This window comes from Asparagus officinalis, chromosome 1 (assembly GCF_001876935.1).
Source record: "Asparagus officinalis chromosome 1, Aspof.V1, whole genome shotgun sequence".
Taxonomy (NCBI): Eukaryota; Viridiplantae; Streptophyta; class Magnoliopsida; order Asparagales; family Asparagaceae; genus Asparagus; species Asparagus officinalis.
In genome coordinates this window covers 120985931-121007236 of record NC_033794.1, presented here as the reverse complement: position 1 = coordinate 121007236, position 21306 = coordinate 120985931, and the positions used below count along the sequence as shown (strand labels likewise).

Genomic DNA, 21306 nt, shown 5'->3' with positions numbered 1-21306 from the left:
GAGCACATCAGCTGAAGATGAATCCGACAAAATCATTCCTCGGAGTTCGAAATCATGCGAGCACATCAGCTGAAGATGAACCCGACAAAATCGTTCCTCGGAGTTTCAAGTGGAAAATTCCTGGGATTTATCGTTACTTCCAAGGGAATCTCTCTTGACCCAGAAAAAGTGTGTGCCATCCAAGACATGCCACCTCCGAAGAATCTCAAAGAGCTCAGAGGTTTGCAAGGCAGACTGGCCTACATTCGAAGATTCATATCAAATCTTTCAGGGCGCTGCCAACCTTTCTCTAAGCTTATGAAGAAAGGAATATCCTTTCTTTGGGATGCAGAGTGTCAAAGAGCATTCGAGGAGATTAAGAGATATCTAACTCAACCGCCAGTTCTCGTGGCCCCGATATCAGAAAAACCATTCCTGTTATATGTGAGGGCCATGGATCATTCTCTTGGTGCTTTGTTAGCTCAGAACAATGATCAAGGTCAAGAGCAAGCCATCTATTACCTGAGCAGGACTATGATGGGAGCCGAACATCGGTACAATCCGGTCGAAAAAGAGTGTCTCGCCTTGGTATTCGCAATCCAAAAGATGCGACATTACCTAGTTGGACAGACCATTCAGGTCATCTCTAAGGTAAATCCTTTGAGAGTTCTGATGACAAAACCATCATCTCTAAATTGCCGGCTTGCAAAATGGGCCATTCTCTTGTCGCAATACGACATGCAGTTCATGCCTCAAAAGGCGGTCAAGGGCCAAGCACTGGCAGACTTCTTAGCCGATCATCCAGTATCAGGAGCATCTAAGTTGTACGAGGAATTACCTGACGAGGTTGCTGAAGCTTGCGCTACCCAAGAAGCTACGCAAGTGTGGAAGTTATTCTTCGACGGTGCATCCAGAGCAAATCCTCATGGAACAATCACCGCGGGAGTAGGAGTAGTGTTAATCTCTCCGAACGGCCACGTAATCCCAAGGGGATTCTCTTTAATCGAACCTTGCACCAACAACGTAGCCGAGTATAATGCTCTGCTATTAGGAATGCATAGTGCTGAAGAACTTAATATTCAGCACCTCGAGGCTTACGGTGACTCTCAGCTCATCGTTAATCAAGTCCGAGGAGAATATGAAGTACGTCATGAGGATTTGATCCCGTATTACTTTGCAGTGCTAGAGCAGGCTCAAAAGTTCGAAGGCTTCTTTATCGAATACGTGCCAAGAGCTCAGAATGCATATGCCGATGCTTTAGCCTCTTTGGCAACTTCCCTGGCCTTGCCACCAGAGGTCGAAACAACGATTCCGGTCATGGGACGTAAGCTATACTTTTTCAAGATTCCTACAGAGGAAAACTCAGACGAGACGACGTCAGGAGAAGTCTGTACGACATTTATGGAGTTCAAATCTAGGGATTGGTGATTCCCGTACATCGACTATGCTCTATATGGAATCCTGCCTGATGATCCTAAGGAAGCGACTGCAATTAAACGAAAAGCCCTCCGATTCTATTACGATGCAGTTTCTCAAGTCCTGTATCGTAAATCACATGATGGAGTCTTACTTCGATGCCTTTCTCGGAAGGAAGCGAAAGAGGCCCTCAAGGAAGCTCACGGCGGAGTGTGCGCAGCTTTAGATGATAGCTTTTCGGGTACATCTGGCACTAAACCTGGGACGGTCAATCCCTGCTCACCTGTGGGGATTTCAGGACTAGGAGGAGCAGCTGGAGGCATAGTATTCCCGCTGTTTTCGGAAGACGAAGCAAGTGCAGACTTCATAGCGTCCCCCATCAACTTAGCTTTCTTGGAATTCTTAGCTGCAACGGGTTTTCGTTTGCGAATCCTTCTATCGTATTCGCCTACCTCCTCAGCAGTGAGAGTCTGCTTCCCGGATGATCTCAAGGAGCGAGGCTCGGGAGGGGGTGCTCCTTCGAGAACTTCTCTAGTGTCCTCGTCTTCAGAAGGCTTTGTAGCAGGCAATTCTTTTGGGATCTCTTCGATTCCGACCGCCTCCCGTTCGCAGGACAGATAATCCTCTATCCCTGGTAGTCGAGTCTTGTCGGAACCACTTCTTGATTTATAAAGTTCTCGGATTTTATTTATACATGAAGTATAAATGTCATATTCTGGGATTAGAGAAGCTTTATCAAACCAATTGCGGAAATCCGCTACGGTGGAACAATTAGGTGGCAAATTAGGCAGAGTAAACTGCGCATGAGTTCCTCGAGCAATAAAGAAATGCCAAGCACGAGCTCCTTCATACAGATTCCCGATGTGAGCTAATTGTGGATTAGGGTTACCAACGTAAAGCTGGTCGTACCCGAACTGTCGAGCAAAACGTGAAGGAACGTAAGGCTCAATTATGCATCTTTCACCTATTCTGAAAACCAGGTAACCCACCCTGATAGTGAGAAGGCATTGGAAGGTCCCTGTATTTAAAAGCGAGGACCCTTCGAAGACTACGTCACCAAACTTCGGGCCTTCTTCTTCAGCCCCATCAAAGCAAGGGCGGCAGCAAAAGACATCATAACTGGTTTCCGAAGACAAAAGTTGTCTAGCCCGGACTATGTACGTAGTCGTCCACGTGGCTGGCTCGAGCCTTTGCACGAAAGGAGTAGAGGTCTCATCAGTATGTATAATCCCCCGCATCAAAGAGGGACAGTGCAGCACAAACCAAGCCACTAAATAAGTGTAGGGCATTGGTGTGCGAGGTTGAGAAGTCTTCCAAACTTTCCTCCCAGCAACAATCATCTCCTGGACGTCGAGGAGTTCAGAAACCAAATCCCGTAAGCCCCTCTGCAGACAACCTGTCATTGCCGAGAGAAGGCTTAGTGGTCTTCCATGAGCCAGGAGAACGGCTGGATAAACGACCTCAACCAAGATCGATTCAGCTGGCTTCGTCGGCACAACACACCGCTTCAACCATAGCATCAAGAAACCAGCGAGAAGGGTTCAAATCTTTTAGACCCAAATTCTGAAACAAATAATCTGCCCAAGCAGTATGCATGAGGCCACCCCCACGTATCCCGGCGACCTGAGCGCAGATGTGGAAATGACACAGCAACTCCCAAAAAGTGCTGTATATCTCAGGATGAGCAGTCTTCAAGAGGGAGAGTTCTTCAGTGGTTGGAATAAACTCTTCGTAGGGTGTTTGCCCGAAGGATAATCCCGATATCGCATGCATCTCATGGAGAGCGAATCCTAGCTCCCCCACAGGTGTGAAAAAGGTGCAGCTATCCGGATTATACCGCTCCAGCATAGCGAAGAAGCAGGGATAACTCTGAGTGATCCCACATCTAGTAGCCTGTACTGGTATAGTAAGGCCAGATTGAGCAAGAGGTTCTTTGAGTTCCTCAAGAACAAAATCTACCATCCGAGTCCACCAGCCATTCTCTCCTGAGAATAACCAGCCAGGAGAACGGAAGGCTTGTGTAGGAAATTCGCCCCGGGCAGCAATAAATTGGCGCATGAAAATGTTCGCAGGAAGAGGGGTCTCCTGAGTGAAGCCCTTTTTCTCAAAACAACCAGGTCTCAGACCTTTGAGTTGTCCGCCAACTTGAACACGAGATGATCGGCCAGATCCAAACGAGATGTTCTCCCTCTCCTTGACGAGATCGAAGGCCAAGCCCCTACGACCACCAACACTCAGGAAGTAGGAAAGCGGGTACATTCTCTTCATGCTGGGAAGGAAGAGTAAATGATCATCAACTCTGCGCAGCATCCGGGAGTCTTCTACATACCCGACTTGTCCATCAGCAGATATATGGTCACCGAATAAAAATGAGGGTTTGACAAATTGATCCAAACCCGCAGGAGTTTCCAGATCCAGATCGGTGATCAGAGCCCTAAGGGTGGAACACTCAGCAAACCTAATTAAATGTGTTCGTTCCAAACTTGGGGAAGTGCATAAAGGAATTTCTCTACGAAGACCAAAAGCTCTCCCCATTTCGGGATCATCAGTGTAGTTGAAGTGCTGCTCCGGCAGAAGTGGCACATTGCGTGGCACTTGAACGCAGAGATCAAATCCTGCGTTACAATACTTGAACGCAGAGATCAAATCCTGCGTTACAATACTTGAACGCAGAGATCAAATCCTGCGTTACAACACTTGAACGCAGAGATCAAATCCTGCGTTACAACACTTGAACGCAGAGATCAAATCCTGCGTTACAACACTTGAACGCAGAATTCTAAGCCTGCGTTTCCAATTTATAACACAGAGCCCTAAACTCTGCGTTCCCAATTTTAACATAGAGAATTAACTCTATGTTCCCTAAATGCAGATAGAGCGATAAGTCCTCAAAATTGCTTCCATAGCAATATTCTTCTTGTCACGTTAACACTACACCTCTGACAAAAATCCACTTATCGACTCTCTTCAATAGAGCGATAAGTCCTCAAAATTGCTTCCATAGCAATATTCTTCTTGTCACGTTAACACTACACCTCTGACAAAAATCCACTTATCGACTCTCTTCAATAGAGCGATAAGTCCTCAAAATTGCTTCCATAGCAATATTCTTCTTGTCACGTTAACACTACACCTCTGACAAAAATCCACTTATCGACTCTCTTCAATAGAGCGATAAGTCCTCAAAATTGCTTCCATAGCAATATTCTTCTTGTCACGTTAACACTACACCTCTGACAAAAATCCACTTATCGACTCTCTTCAATAGAGCGATAAGTCCTCAAAATTGCTTCCATAGCAATATTCTTCTTGTCACGTTAACACTACACCTCTGACAAAAATCCACTTATCGACTCTCTTCAATAGAGCGATAAGTCCTCAAAATTGCTTCCATAGCAATATTCTTCTTGTCACGTTAACACTACACCTCTGACAAAAATCCACTTATCGACTCTCTTCAATAGAGCGATAAGTCCTCAAAATTGCTTCCATAGCAATATTCTTCTTGTCACGTTAACACTACACCTCTGACAAAAATCCACTTATCGACTCTCTTCAATAGAGCGATAAGTCCTCAAAATTGCTTCCATAGCAATATTCTTCTTGTCACGTTAACACTACACCTCTGACAAAAATCCACTTATCGACTCTCTTCAATAGAGCGATAAGTCCTCAAAATTGCTTCCATAGCAATATTCTTCTTGTCACGTTAACACTACACCTCTGACAAAAATCCACTTATCGACTCTCTTCAATAGAGCGATAAGTCCTCAAAATTGCTTCCATAGCAATATTCTTCTTGTCACGTTAACACTACACCTCTGACAAAAATCCACTTATCGACTCTCTTCAATAGAGCGATAAGTCCTCAAAATTGCTTCCATAGCAATATTCTTCTTGTCACGTTAACACTACACCTCTGACAAAAATCCACTTATCGACTCTCTTCAATAGAGCGATAAGTCCCCAAAATTGCTTCCATAGCAATATTCTCCTTGTCACGTTAACACTACACCTCTGACAAAAATCCACTTATCGACTCTTTCCAATAGAGCGATAGGTCCTCAAAATTGCTTCCATAGCAATATTCTTCTTGTCACGTTAACACTACACCTCTGACAAAAATCCACTTATCGACTCTCTCCAATAGAGCGATAAGTCCTCAAAATTGCTTCCATAGCAATATTCTTCTTGTCACGTTAACACTACACCTCTGACAAAAATCCACTTATCGACTCTCTTCAATAGAGCGATAAGTCCTCAAAATTGCTTCCATAGCAATATTCTTCTTGTCACGTTAACACTACACCTCTGACAAAAATCCACTTATCGACTCTCTTCAATAGAGCGATAAGTCCTCAAAATTGCTTCCATATTTCCCCCACAGATGTCACGTTAACACTACACCTCTGACAAAAATCCACTTTATGACTCTCTTCAATAGAGCGATAAGTCCTCAAAATTGCTTCTATAGCAATATCCTTCTTGTCACGTTAACACTACACCTCTGACAAAAATCCACTTATCGACTCTCTCCAATAGAGCGATAGGTCCTCTCTCTTCAATAGAGCGATAAGTCCTCAAAATTGCTTCCATAGCAATATTCTTCTTGTCACGTTAACACTACACCTCTGACAAAAATCCACTTATCGACTCTCTTCAATAGAGCGATAGGTCCTCAAAATTGCTTCTATAGCAATATTCTTCTTGTCACGTTAACACTACACCTCTGACAAAAATCCACTTATCGACTCTCTTCAATAGAGCAATAAGTCCTCAAAATTGCTTCTATAGCAATATCCTTCTTGTCACGTTAACACTACACCTCTGGCAAAAATCCACTTATCGACTTTCTTTAATAGAGCGATAAGTCCTCAAAATTGCTTCCATAGCAATATTCTTCTTGTCACGTTAACACTACACCTCTGACAAGAATCCACTTATCAACTATCCCTAATAGAGTGATAAACCCTCAAATTACCCTGATTGCGATTGCTCGCATGTCAGAGTAAAATCATATCACTTACAAAAATTAATCTATTGACTATTCCCAATAGATCGATAGATTCCCAAATCTCTGTTATGTTAACAGACCACCTCTAATAGTCAAACCCCCTAGTGAACTTGTTAATCATTTTCCAATAAGAATAGCAAGTTTTTATTATAAAATCCCCAGCGGATTAATTATTTTCTGGAATTATCCTAGTGATAATAAAGAAAATTTCTGAATTTCACTCTAAGTGAAAATTCATGCCAAGTTAATATTACACCTCTGGCGTTTCTAACTTTCTTTCAGTGTTTCAAGTAATACAGGAAGAAATAACGACAAAGTCCACGTATTCAACATCGTGGCAGGTTGTTATTAATAACACCGAAATCCATACCTTACACGCATAGGGGACTTTATCTCGATCCCTAATTAGAGATAAGTCTACGCCTAACACGCGTTGCCCGTTAGTCTTTTATCGTGAAAAGGACATCAAAATCCATGTATCCCACGCATGGGGGACTTTATCTCGATCCCTAATTAGATATAAGCCTACGCCTAACACGCGTTGCCGGTTAGTCTTTTCCCGTGAAAATGACAAAGTCTATGTATTCAAAATCATAGGGGGGACTTTATCTCGATCCCTAATTAGAGATAAGTCTACGCCTAACACGAGTTGCCGGTTAGTCTTTTACCGTGAAAAGGACATCAAAATCCATGCCTTACACGCATGGGGGACTTTATCTCGATCCCTAATTAGAGATAAGCCTACGCCTAACACGCGTTGCCGGTTAGTCTTTTCCCGTCAAAATGACAAAGTCTATGTATTCAAAATCATAGCATCAAGACTAAGAGAGTTCATTCTCTTAGCACAACGTTACATGTGGAACGGACTTAGACAATCCACATGCTAGCCCGACTCAAACGGTAGTCGGTAAAGGCTTATCAAATCCGTTGATGGCTGAGGGTTTGCCAAAAATCCTATGCACGTTTGTAGGCCCATCAGCTTAATGGATGTGAGCCGAGACTTAAAACAGATGACCCAAAGACAAGTCTCAAAGGCTTAGTCAAAAATGTACAGAAGCCACTTCCATATCTTAAGTCAAAGCGTTAAGGTCACACCCGTGTTCCAAATTCAACATGCAAGGGTGAGACCCGCATCTCAAGTTCAAAATGCAGGGTCCACCCCCACATTCCAGAAGCAGGATTATGGCACATACCTTCACACAGGTCCTGCATGGAAAATCCCTTCAACCAAGCAGCAAATCCCTTCAACCAAGATGCCTTCGAAGCAAGTGCAGAGAACAAATCCTTTACCACAAGGAATCAACAGCTCCAAGATCAGAGTTGAGATCCAAAGTATTCCGAAAATTCGTCTTAGTCAATCGCGAACTTTCGAAAACTTTGGAGGGGGTTCTGTAGGCTGTCTAAAAATCACAATAGATAGCTGATCCCCATCAAAACACCGATGATAGAAGTTACATTCTGACGACTTCTAGAAGGTTACAATTTGAAGACTTTCACGTAGAACGCTGAAGGTTACAATCTGACGGCCTTCACGACAACTGATGGAAGCTCTAATCAAACAGCCTTCATAATCAACATCGGGAGTTACAATCTGACGACTCTCATATTCTCAAGGAGCCAAGACGAAGATTACAAGACAATGATCTTTGCAACGCTATGACAAAAAGAGATTACTTGGTGATAATCTCTGCAAGGCAAGACGCGGAGGTCCTCCCCGTGTTTCAACATCAAAACGCCAAGGTCGAACCCCGCGTCACAACATCAAAACGCCAAGGTCGAACCCCGCGTCACAACATCAAAACGCCAAGGTCGAACCCCGCGTCACAACATCAAAACGCCAAGGTCGAACCCCGCGTCACAACATCAAAACGCCAAGGTCGAACCCCGCGTCACAACATCAAAACGCCAGGGTCGAACCCCGCGTTTCAACATCAAAACGCCAAGGTCGATGTGAAATTTGGAGAGTGGCTACTACACTTATTGTTCCTAATTCTGAACGGTGGAAATTACTTTCTATCGGTTAGATTTGGAGATATATAGGTTTTACCGAACCTATAAAGGACTGGCGGAGCTTTTTTGAGATCCGCCGAAGAGAGAAAGAGATCAGCTACTGTTTTGAAATGATTAAACTTTCTTTATTATCATCAACTCTTTTTAGAGTTCCCCTAACTCGATCAGAGTTTTAAAACTTGTTTACCAAGTTCTTTTTAACTCTTCCAAAGAGTTTCTTAACTCGGCTAGAGTTTCAAACTTGTTCATACAAGTTCTCTTCAACGTTCTACAGGGCTAGAATTTTTGGGAGAGATCAAACCACCAAGAGGGTTGGTTTTGTTGATCGATTTTCTGATATCAAAACTGCATAAGGTTTAGGTGAGCTGGCATCAAAACCGCCTAAGGTCATCAAATCTCAGCAATTTAACGAAGAAGAAGATCTTTTGGAAATCAAAGAACTGATCAAAGATCAGTTAATCGAATCCCGAGGGATCCCTTCATCAACAACCTAGTCCACTTGGCAATTAACCGAATCTTCGGTTCCAACAACTCTGTTATAGAGTTTTAACTCACTCTGAGTTTATTTCTGAAACTCATTTCAAGAGTTCGTGATTAAGTTTGCAACCCAACTTAATCTCATCAAACCAAACAGTCGGTTTTCAACAACTCTTGTCAGAGTTCTTAACTCGTTCAGAGTTCTTTACACTCGTCAAGAGTTCTAAACCGAAGTCATCAAACGCTTCAATTGTTCCAGTGAAGAAGGACGGTCGGATCGTCAACGGAGAGCAAGTTCGACGTGATCAATCGAAGGAGGCACTCCACCGCTACCAAGAAGAACCCAGTTTTAAACAAAGGGGAGAATCAAATTCATTCTCCTCTCTTTTGTAATCGGAATCCAAATTGTAATTGATTTTGAGGGAATACAAGTCAAATTTTCTTTCATTGTCTTTTTACTACAAATTTCCAACAAACACACACCAAGTTTAGCCAACACAAATTTCTTCATTAATTCTTCATTGATTTTTTTCATGATTACAACAGGGTTTATAAAGAGAGAAAATATTACAGATTTGTAAATCTCACATAATCAAATTTCTCACAAAATCAAATCACTCAACTACTAAATTTGACCCAAAATTCAAAATTCAAAAAAAAAATTCAAAATTCGAAATTAAAATCCTACTAAAAGGGAAAATCCCTCAAATCTCTCATTATTAAACTAAATTGAGATTTGGTCAAACTTGTCAAATCTTCCTTATTCAAAACTAAACAAATATGAAAAATTGTCCCCATCAGGTTCTCATACTTTTTCGTACGAGGAAGGTCTTATATTTGCCCCCAATCGAATGCATGTTTGCATTGATTTGCCTTGATTTTTATTGTTCGTACTGGTTTTACGTATTTTTGAACTGGTTTAAAGTTTTTAGTGGGATAGGTTTGTTCAGACAGAAGGAAGAAAGATGAGAGAGTTATCAGACGGCAAGTCAACAATCGATGAAAACCATACACATATCTTTCTTAATTGTGAGTTTGTTCACTCAATATGGAAATCTATTCAATACAATTTACAAACTGAAGAGGATTTCAGAATGGATTCCCTCAAGAATTTGTTGCTGAATTGGAATACTAAAACTTTTGGGGATCCTAGAATGAAAAGAGATGTTATTATCTGCTGTCTCATCTGGTGTATTTGGCAAGAACGCAATGATAGATTGTTTTCTAACAAGAGAAGGAGTTTTCTTATGATATTACACAAAATTATGATTTTCTCAACCTTTTGGCTAGGTTTGAAAAAAGTTTCTGCCAGAACCACAAGACCGCAGGAGAGGAGGAGGAAGAAGATGGCTGGACTGAGGCAAGATGCGGGGCTCAATAATGCTGCTGGAGATGATGACAGAAACTCAGAGAGGGCAGTCACACAACTGGAATGATTTCTTTTTATAAAAATCTTTGTGATAGTTGTTTCTTGAGGTCAAAAACTATAATAGTTTCTATATCTCCTTACTGTGACAATCTAGTTAGATTTGTGTTGTTCTCTAATTTGTGGTTAGAGTATGGGATCGATGTTTGTAACCTTGCTATGTAGTTGATTTTGAACTATGGTACATATTCTAGGTTGGGGATATGTACCTGTTATGTAACAACTTTTTTGTTATTTAGCTGGTTGGGATATCTTTATGGTATCCCATCCTTTTTCTAAAAAAAAAAACGATTGATGCTCTTGTATTTCCTTATAGTTAATGTAGAAAACCTCTGATATATGTCAGGAGGTAAGGGATGACTGTGGCTCCCTTTGCCATGTTGATGCTGTGCGTTTGTATCAAGTGGCTGTAGTTTTCTCCTCTGCTGACTCTAAATTATAGAATGGGTAAATTACAGAACATCCCTCTTAAGGTTTACATGATTGATAGAAATTTCTGTAAGGTTTTAAAAGCGACACTTCACCTCGTACGTACTCGATTTCTAGTAGGTTCCAATTGCATGTCGTACCTCAGGAAGGCCAAACATAAACAGCAGCGGTTTCTTCCTTTTCTTTCCCACTTTGCCCTTCTATATCTAGGCCAAACATAACAGATCAAGTGTCCTAAGATGCTTTTGGAGTCCACGGAGTTGTTAAGATCCAGTGATGTTTAAAATGTAATTTCTTTTGTTCTTCTCTTTTATTTACTTATTTATTTATTATCTGGAGAGAACAAGCAAAATGTGTGGAGATCAGTAATTAACAAGGCCCTTGCCGCTTGATTTATGTTTGAAATACTTGCTCTCAAGTTTGCATGCGATTCGTACAAGTTGGCAACAGAGGCTGTTTGCGTCGGAAATCGGTTTATTTGCTGGACTCATTACTACTCGTTTATCAAATACAATGAATTCAAAGGAGTAAGTCTTTTTATAAGACTTCTCACTCACAAATAAACTAAACAAAAACTTCCTAGAAACACATGCAAATGACGTTTATCACCCGCTGCTTGCGTGTGATCTTTGCCTATGCCAGGGACGCGTTAGTCCGTGGACCGTCGAACGATAGATCCGGGTTGATGCGCACGAAGGCTTGGTGTTATTTTTTTCAATCGAGGAAACTTAGAGCTGAAGTGAATAACCTCAACAATGTGAGATTACTACTCTTCTCAAGATCAAAACGAGGTTTGATCTCAAAGAAGTAGGTGAAAAAGGCTTCAGATCTCTCGAAATCTCCCTCTTAATGTTGAAGTTCGCCACGATCTCGCCAGCCTCCCTCTCTGAAATTTGTGGGTCTGCTCTCACAGGGCCAGCACCTCGCCTCCAAGCTCTCCAATTTCACATTTCCCAATTAACCCTACATAAAAGCACCAAGGGGGTACTTATAGGCCTCGAACGTCGTGTTTGTGGATAGGAATCCATGATTCGGTCGTATCTTCAGTTAGAAACGACTTTCCCGTGTTTAAGGATAATCCCAAAGCAGTTAAGAAGCCACTGGATCCATCAAAACCCGAGAAAACATAAAAAAACATGTCACGGGAGGCTATAGGTGCGAGACACCCTGAGCTGTCTCGGACCTGAGACACACTGAGGTGTCTCGGATTCCCAAGACAGTTTTGTACTGTCTTCGGTATTCTGGCTTTAATTCTCTTGTCCGACCTCGGATTGAGGTGATTCAAGATGCGTTGAAAATCTGATAGAGAGACCTACAATTTTGTCTTTTGAGATTTTTCAGATCCGAATTTTATTATGATCAAAATTTTAGTTCTTCTCGAATCATGCATTCTAAATATCGTTGTTACTTCATCGCTTCGTATTTTCACACGCTTCTTCAGTTCTCCTTCGAATCGGATGATCCTCTATGATTCGATGATGACGTTCATCGCCTCCTCATCGTCTTGAGCTATATTTGGGAACTTATAGGTAATTTTTATGCCTACAGAGGCCTATTTGAAAGGGCGGAATGCTTCTCTTGTTCACTAGGATCTGACAATATTTAGTTGAGACAATGCGAATATCCAATAGCAGCTACTGTACATTTGAAGTATTTGATTGTGTGATAATTCAATATGACAATATCTCTTATGGGTTTGCCCGACGGTATGGTCTCGAATTAATAAAGTGGGGCCATGTGTGGAAGGGCAAAATGAGTGGGGAAGAGCCCCGTCGTAAGTTGTTGGGTTTAAAAGTTAATCATTGGGGTATTTTGGGGGTATGAGTCAATTTGGAAGTTGTTGGGTTTAAAAGATAATCATTGGGGTATTTTTGGGGTATTTTGGGCGTACGAGTCATTTTGAAAGTTGTTGGGTTTAAAAATATATGAGGGTAAAAGTTTGGAAGTGCGGGCCAGAAACGCCCCTATGGAATTTCTCTTCGTTTGGAACTCAAATAGTTTCCAAAAGAGAGTTTTAAAAAATGACCATTTTTAAAAAAATTAATTAGTAAAAAGGGTCTTCTTCTTAAGTAATTAGTAAAATCGACTCCTTTTTGACCAGTTCATCAAGACTGGTCAAAAAGATGTTGATTTTATAAAATGTGGTCTTGAAAACACACAGTACTACTAGTCATATGTGTTTAGCATTTCTAATTAGTCCTAAATACAACACCAAAAACATACGAGACTAGTAGTCTCGTGTGTCAATGACGTTCTCAACGATCAAATTCATGAAGCTCCTCTTTCGCAGGTCCTTCATCCCTCTCTACTCCCATTTTCACTGCTGCCTCCTCTCCTCCTCATCCTCCCCTCCCCCTCCTCCACTGGCATCGTTGACCAAAACCCAAATCCTAGAACTTCTCACTGCTTGAAACCTCCATCTGCCCCCTAGTTTAGTCCCCCACCCCTCTTCACTAGCTTAGGAGAAGCCAAGCCGACAACCTCCATCAAGCGCATCATCCACATGCTACGAACCCTAGAGTTAAGGTTCGAGGAAGAGGAGGAATTGAACCAGCTAAATCTTTTGAATGGAGAAGAGAGATTGGGGGAATTGTTGGAACGGAGCTGGAATCGGCCGGATCAATCGCCGACGTTGGTTCCGCTATCATGGGAAAGGGAAGAAGGGTTTGCCATCCGCCCCCTGGCTCAATCAATGGGACCCCCGTTGGTTCCGCTACAATCGGAGAGGGAAGAGGAAGAGGGTAAAGGCGCCGACTTTGGCAGAGCTGACGATTGAGGATGAGGAGCTTAGGAGGTAGAGGAGGGAGGGGATGACTCTGAGATAGAGGATCAACATTCCTAAGGCCGGGGTTACTAAAAGAGATTTTGAAGAAGATTCATGATAGACTGTTCGTAAAATACACGGGACTAGTAGTCCTGTGTAAATTTTACAAAATTGACCTTAAACTGGCAAAAAAGAAGTCGATTTTGCTAATTATTTAGTAAAAAATTCGTTTTTGCTAATTATTTTTTAGAAATGGTATTTTTTTTTTAATTCTCATCCGTTGCCAAAACACTCCATGAGACGAATAAAGTCAAGAAGCATGAGAACTTTTACTACATAATCTACAAGCGACAGCGATCAGTTCCGATTTCCGAGAGTCCTAGTAGGAACCGCCCTCTAATTAATTAAAGTCCCATGCACACATGTAAATACCATAAATATGAATCCCTCTAAACCCTTAAAACCCTCTTCCTACCCTATGGATTCCTTAAGCCTTCTCCCCGAACACCTCATCTCCTCCATCCTCTCCTCCCTCCCTCTCAACGAAGCCGTAAGAACCAGCGTCCTCTCTCGCCGGTGGCGGCCCCTGTGGGCCCACATCACGGATTTCGACATCGACGGGGGTTGTATCTATCCCAACAACTTGACCAAACAAATCCAATGCGTAGACTCAATCCTCTCGTCCCCTCAACTCAACATCCTCAAGTTCAAAGTACGTCTCGCTCTCCCCGTCGCCCCCCGCTACCGCCGCCGCCCACTGGGCCCGGAGCCTAGCCGAGAGGAAGGTTACGGAGGTCAGCCTGGTCCGCGTGGGCCATGTATCCCTGCAGTGTTTACTCAGTTCGAAGTCATTAACAAAACTCAAACTTGGGGCTTGCGAGCTACACGGCGGTGGTTCTTCTGCTCTCGTTGCGTGCCCTTGTCTGAAGCATATTGAGCTGTATCAAGTTAGCGTATCGCATGCAACGATTAGAGAAATACTGTCGGCATGCGAGAATCTGAATTCAATGAGGATAGAATATTTTTACCTGGCCGTGTGTCAATTTGTAGTAAAGCATCAGAGACTGGAGTACTTTGGGTTGCGAGCAACCGCGCTGAGGTGTGATGTCGACATCGAGACTCCGAGTCTGAGAGAGTTGGAACTGGACGTTGATGAAACTGGATCAAAGCCTCGTGATGAAGCTGGATCAAAGCCAAAAAAAAACGTTGAATGAAGGCACAGAGGGAGAATATGCACACGGAGAGAACTGGAGAGTTTTTTTATTGATTGGGATGCTGCTAAAACTTAAAACAATCACTCGCTTTAAATAAGAGAAAAAGCTTAACAGACTCAAAACCAACCTATCCTAAAAATAAGATCAAATCCCGTAACCAACTCATGAATCCCGCAACCAATTCATGCTGTTGCTTGACCGCTTCTCTCGGCCCGGCCACGTCATGATTATTCCAACATGCTCCCCCCTAATCTTGACGTGGGGAAGCCGGATCTTTGACGCCAATATGCTCGCACATCTCCTTGAATTTGATTCTAGCAAGTGCCTTAGTCAGAATATCAGCACGCTGTTCTTCAGTACTCACATGCTTGACAACGATCAGTTCCTTTTCCACGCACTCTCGAATGAAGTGGAAACGAGTATCGATGTGCTTACTGCGTCCATGGAACACTGGATTCTTCATTAAAGCTATTGCAGACTTGTTGTCGACATAAAGAGTGACTGGCTTGGGCTTACAACTAGTCACCTCGCTGATCAAACTCCTCAGCCACAGTCCCTGACAAGCTGCTGCAGTTGCTGCCATGAACTCGGCTTCACATGAGGATAATGCCACAGTTCTCTGCTTCTGAGATGCCCAAGTGATCAGATTCTCGCCGAGGTAGAATGCCATGCCACTAGTACTTCTTCTGTCATCGACATCCCCGGCTAGATTGCTATCAGTAAATCCGACCAACTCCTCAACTTCATGTCCTTTTCCATACACAAGCCCGTAGCTAATGGTTCCCTTCACATACCTTAGGATTTGCTTGACCGCCTGGTGATGCATGGTAGTAGGCCTCTCCATATACCGACTCACCAACCCGACGGAATAAGAGAGATCCGGACGGGTGTGAGTCAAGTACCTCAAGCATCCGATGACGCGCCTGTATTCCGTTGGATTCACCAATGTTCCATTAACATCCTTTCCGAGTTGCAGCTTTGGTTCCATGGGGTATTTTGTCGGGTTGCATTCGCTCATTCCGAATTGCATTAGTATCTTCTTGGCATAGGCCGACTGTCTTAGTGTGACACAGTCCCTTCTCTGGTCCACCTCGATTCCAAGGTAGTAGGAGAGTAATCCAAGGTCACTCATCTCAAACTCCTCCATCATTTGCTGCTTAAACCCCTTTATCTCATCCACACTCGTGCCGGTGATAATCAAGTCATCAACATACACTCCGACAATGAGTGTGTCAGCTCCATTGCTTCTTGTGTACACCGCCTGTTCCTGTGAACATCTCACGAACCCAAGGCCTTTCAAACTCTGGTCCAATCGTTTGTTCCATGCCCTTGGTGCTTGACGAAGGCCGTAGAGGGCTTTGGACAACTTGTACACCTTGTGCTCTTGGTTCTTCACGATGAAGCCTTCAGGTTGGGCAACATACACTTCTTCTTGGAGATCACCATTTAGAAATGCTGATTTGACGTCCAAATGGTGCACCTCCCATCCTCGCTGAGCCGAAAGGGCAATGATCAACCTGACGGTGTCAAGTCTGGCCACCGGTGCGAAGACCTCCTCAAAATCAACTCCTTGCTGTTGAGCGTACCCCTTTGCCACAAGTCTTGCTTTGTGCTTGAGGGTGTTGCCTTCGCTGTCCTTCTTCAACTTGTATACCCATTTTAGTCCAATGAGTTTGTGACCGGGTGGCAGCTCGGTGAGCACCCATGTCTTGTTCTTCTCGATGGCCTCCAGTTCTCTCTTCATGGCTTCCTCCCACTCTTTCACATTTGCGGCTTCATGATAGGTTGCTGGCTCCTCGGCAGCTAGCAATAATAGCTCATCGTCACGGGTCTCTTCATAAATGTCAGCAAGTGAACGATATTTCTCAGTCCAATCATCAGTAGACGAGGAAGCAGAACTCCCTGGAGATCCCTGGACAGTTGACGGTGAGGCTGGAGCTGACGCGGCCGGCGGACTCGGAGATGATGACGATGCCGCACCCTGTGTCAATGACTCCGTGGGAACGCCAGGTGTAAAGGGCGTCTGCTCCCCAGCTTCCGTGTGACTGACTGCTGCTCTGTCACCATCAATGGGCTCCTCGACGGTGAACGTGACCCAAGCCTGTGGGTCATTTTTCTCAGCTTCACTCCATTCCCAGCTTCTTTCTTCCTCAAAGACAACATCACGACTCACGTGAATCTTGCCGTGTCGGGGATCATACATCCTGTGCGCCTTGCTTCCCGCTTCTACTCCAAGGTACACCATGGGAATGCTGCGGTCGTCGAGCTTCTTTGTATGTACGTTCGGTACCTTGACATGTGCAGTGCACCCAAAAACCCTTAGGTGCTCCAGATGAGGCTTCTTGCCCGTCCATGCCTCATAGGGAGTTGTGCTAGCCAAGGCTTTCGTCGGTACTCGATTGAGTATGTAGACCGCATGCCTCACCGCCTCCCCCCACATCTTTGCAGGCATACGCATGCTCTTCAGTAAGCTCCTTGCCATTTCTAGGACAGTACGATTTCTTCGTTCAACAACGCCATTTTGTTGTGGCGTGTATGGCGCTGTCAAGTGCCGCTGGATGCCTTCTTCTTCACACAAAGTCGTGAACTGTTGAGACAAGAACTCGCCACCGCGATCTGTCCTCAACACCTTTATCTTGTGCTCAACCTCCTTCTCGATCAATGCCTTGAACTTCTTGAACGCGCCAAATGCTTCACTCTTCAGCTTGATTATGTACACCCACATCATTCGGCTATAGATGTACACCCACATCATCCGGCTATAGTCGTCAACAAGGAGGAGGAAATATCTATTGCCGGCGGGTGTCTCTGGAGTTATTGGTCCACACAGATCTGCGTGTACCAATTGCAGCGGGTGTTCGGCTCTGAAGTTCGCCTGGGAGGGGAAGGCATTCCTCGCTTGCTTGGCCACAAGACATCCCTCGCAAATCTGCGTAGGATGATCAATCTTAGGGACCCCGTGTGCCATCTCTCGATCTCCCATCATCTTGAGTGCCTGGAAGCTCACGTGCCCTAGCCTCGCATGCCACAACCAAGCTGGATCCTCCATGCTTGCTGTCAAACAAACAGGTTCACAAGTTTCCAACAAAACTTTGTAGAGCCTGTTGGGGGATCTCTTGACATTGAACAACAATTTCCCATTCCTGTCATATATCCTCAGAAATGCTCCACACATAACAGCCCTACTTCCATCTTCAGAGAGCTGGCCAAGACTTATAATATTGCTACAAAGACTTGGTATGAAATATACCTCCGGTAGTAGTCGTTGTTCGCCATTCTTGCATTGAAATAGGATGGATCCCTTCCCTTTGATTTGCACTGTCGAGCCATCGCCAAACTTCACCTGCCCGTGGATGCTCTCATCTAGGTGCTTGAACATAGACCGCTGGCCTGTCATGTGGTTGCTGGCCCCATTGTCCAGGTACCACACGTCAGACCCGACCGTTTCCTTCTCATCTGTCTGCAGCTTCGGAATAACATTCTTCTCATTCAACAACACCATGTTGCGCGCGCCCCCTGCGCACTCGGACAAGAGTAGTGCTGGCTCTTCATCTAGAACACGGGTGAGATTGGTCTCCTCGTCTCGGTGCTTACTGCGACACTCCGAAGCATAGTGCCCGAAGTTGTTGCAGTTGAAACACTTGATCATGCTCTTGTCTCGGCCTCCTTCACGACCTCCGTTTGTTCCCTGGCGAGTACTGGTGCTACTGCCGTGACCTCCATTGCCGCGGCCTCGGCCACGACCACGGCCGCGTGAGTAACCACGCCCATGCCCGCGGTTGTTTTGAGAAAAAAATTCCTTTCCCCGTGATGACTTTGCGTCGGGTTTAGGATCCCCTCTTATTAGTAGCGCCTGTTCGTGCCGGTCGTCGTAGTCACGGTAGCGCTCCTCATGTGCCTTTAGAGCACCAATCACCTCGTCCACCTGCATGGTCTTGAGATCGCCGAACTGCTCCATAGTCGCGGCGATCTGCAAGAACTTTGGTGGCACACAACGGAGAAGTTTCTTCACCACATGGCTCTCCTCCATTGTCTCCCCAAGAGAACGTATTTGGTTCACAAGGGTAGTGAGTTTTGTAGCAAACTCATCCACTGACTGCGCATCGCCCATGCGCAGATTCTCAAACTCCCACCGAAGTGCCTGGAGTTTGACTTCTTTCACACGTTCCACACCAACGTGCATGGTTCTGAGTGCCTCCCAAACCTCACGGGCAGTCTCCTTGCCCGCGACTTGAAGCATTGTCTCCTCCGGGATCGCCTGGTAGATGACGGCGAGCGCCATCTGATCCTTCTTCTCGTCCACCGATTCAGCATCGCCGGTGGCCTCGATTGCCGCCCAAACCCCTTGGGCGCGCATGTTGGCCTTCATCTTCATTACCCACGCCGGGTAATTCGACTTCGACAGCATCGGGTACTTGAGGGTTACCGAGCCCTCCCTTGCTGTTACTGTGTCAGTGAGCTCCTCGCTCCCACTCTGGGATTTGCTCGACGACGGCATCTGCTTCGGCATACTGGCTCTGATACCACGTGATGAAACTGGATCAAAGCCTCGTGATGAAGCTGGATCAAAGCCAAAAAAAAACGTTGAATGAAGGCACAGAGGGAGAATATGCACACGGAGAGAACTGGAGAGTTTTTTTTATTGATTGGGATGCTGCTAAAACTTAAAACAATCACTCGCTTTAAATAAGAGAAAAAGCTTAACAGACTCAAAACCAACCTATCCTAAAAATAAGATCAAATCCCGTAACCAACTCATGAATCCCGCAACCAATTCATGCTGTTGCTTGACCGCTTCTCTCGGCCCGGCCACGTCATGATTATTCCAACAGACGTTAGATATTGTACGAGGAGTATCAGGGTTTCAGCTCCGATGGTGAGGAAGTCGAGGGTTTGTATTCCAGGGAGAGATTTGTCGTGGTCGCTGAGAGATCTTCTCGCTGGGATTGGGAGCACTGAGGAGCTTCAACTGGGTCCTGAAGTGGTTCAGGTTGGTGAACCTCCTTGTATTAATTCTTTAATCAGTTCCATAGGGTTTTTAACTTTTTACAACTTTCGTGCTTATACAGCTGTTGGTATTTGGCTACGATTTTGGTATCAGATTTAATTAATTAGTAGCTAGATGAGGACTACGTGCATTCTTCAAACAGAAATAGATGGGAAAGGAGTGGCCCCAATGTGCAGCATCAACATTATCTTACATAGAGAACATTAATTATGTCCTTGCTAGGTTGTTAGTTGTGTAGTTTAAGTTCATATATACAACCAAAAATCAGATCTAAAATCACCTTAAAGTTGACAATGTTCCGTTACGAGACATCGCCTCCATGATATATTAATGTGATACAAAATACAAAACATATCCCATTTAGTGTGTATGTACGTAGTTATGGAACACGCAGGAAACAATAAGCTTAATTAATGATCGATATAGCAACCTTATACAAGATTGATTATTGACGCACAGTTGAGTCCTTAAGGCAAAGCATTTGCTTCCAACTCAGAAAACAATAAGATTTTCTTTCAGGATACGAGTTGCTTCTTATCTTTGAATTTTATCGATTAAAACAACTTCGAAAGTTGTACTTCCAATCAAATTGAACATTTATAAGCTCTTCTCTTTCTTGTTTCTTCTAGTGCTTGTCGTCATGCTACACCCCTTTGGAGTTCGCCTCTACTTTTCAGAAGCTAAAGAAATTGCAGCTAATTGACGTATGGACTAAAGATACAGAACAGACTCCTGCACTTCACTTCTCCAAAGCTTCTCTCAGTTACGAGAGTTATATGAGTTGAGGTAAGTCATTTCCTGATGCTTCTCTCCATTATGAGAACTGATCTGATTATTAATATTCTCATGAACCTCATCAGGTAAGGGACATGCCTCAAGAAAACAATCTTCTGGCCACTTTGATCGATAGACGAAGTGTACGTGATGGTCGCAAGATGGAGCAAGCAATTGTTATTGGTTTCATTGGTAACTTAAATGAAGTAGAGATGGAGAAATTTCTAAGGCAGAAATTAAAGCTCGAGTTTTGAAGGGCATTGTACTAGACTTTCTCGGACTATACAAATGAAGTACCCTTTTTTTTAATTTTTGGCTTGATATTCAAGAAATTAGGATGAGAACAGTGTTGGAACGGGGTGTAGATCAAACCTCGACGAGGAGCTCCGGCGAGCTCGAGGGATGAGCGTGGACGTCAACTCAGGTGAAGTCGACGGCGAACTCCAGGCGCAGTTTCAGGTGAAGCTCGAGCAGGCGAGCTCGAATCTTGGCGTTCCCGACCACGGCGTGTGGGCATCGCGACCTTGGCGTTTCTGATTCCGACCCTCGCGTTTTTGGCACTCCGACCCTCGCGTCTTGGCATTCCGACCCTCGCGTCGAGCTTGTGCGCTCGCGTGGCTGGCGGCAGGCTGTCGCCAGCCTGTCATGTTCGCCTATAAAAGCAGCCCCCCTCGATGCCCTAGGTTTTTGCTTTTTCCCCCTTCCCGGCTTCTTCTCTGGCGGCGGACAAAACGCAGCTGCGTTTCCCTTTTTCTTCTGCTCTTCGGCCCTGAAATCGCAACAGCGATTTTGATT

At 44.3% G+C, this 21306-nt stretch overlaps 1 long non-coding RNA gene across 1 annotated transcript; it reads left to right on the top strand.

The window, feature by feature from the left end:
• LOC109844269 lies at positions 19554-20781 on the top strand. Its single transcript, XR_002247960.1, has 3 exons — positions 19554-19719; positions 20367-20523; positions 20598-20781. It is a non-coding gene; the product is annotated as an uncharacterized LOC109844269 (long non-coding RNA).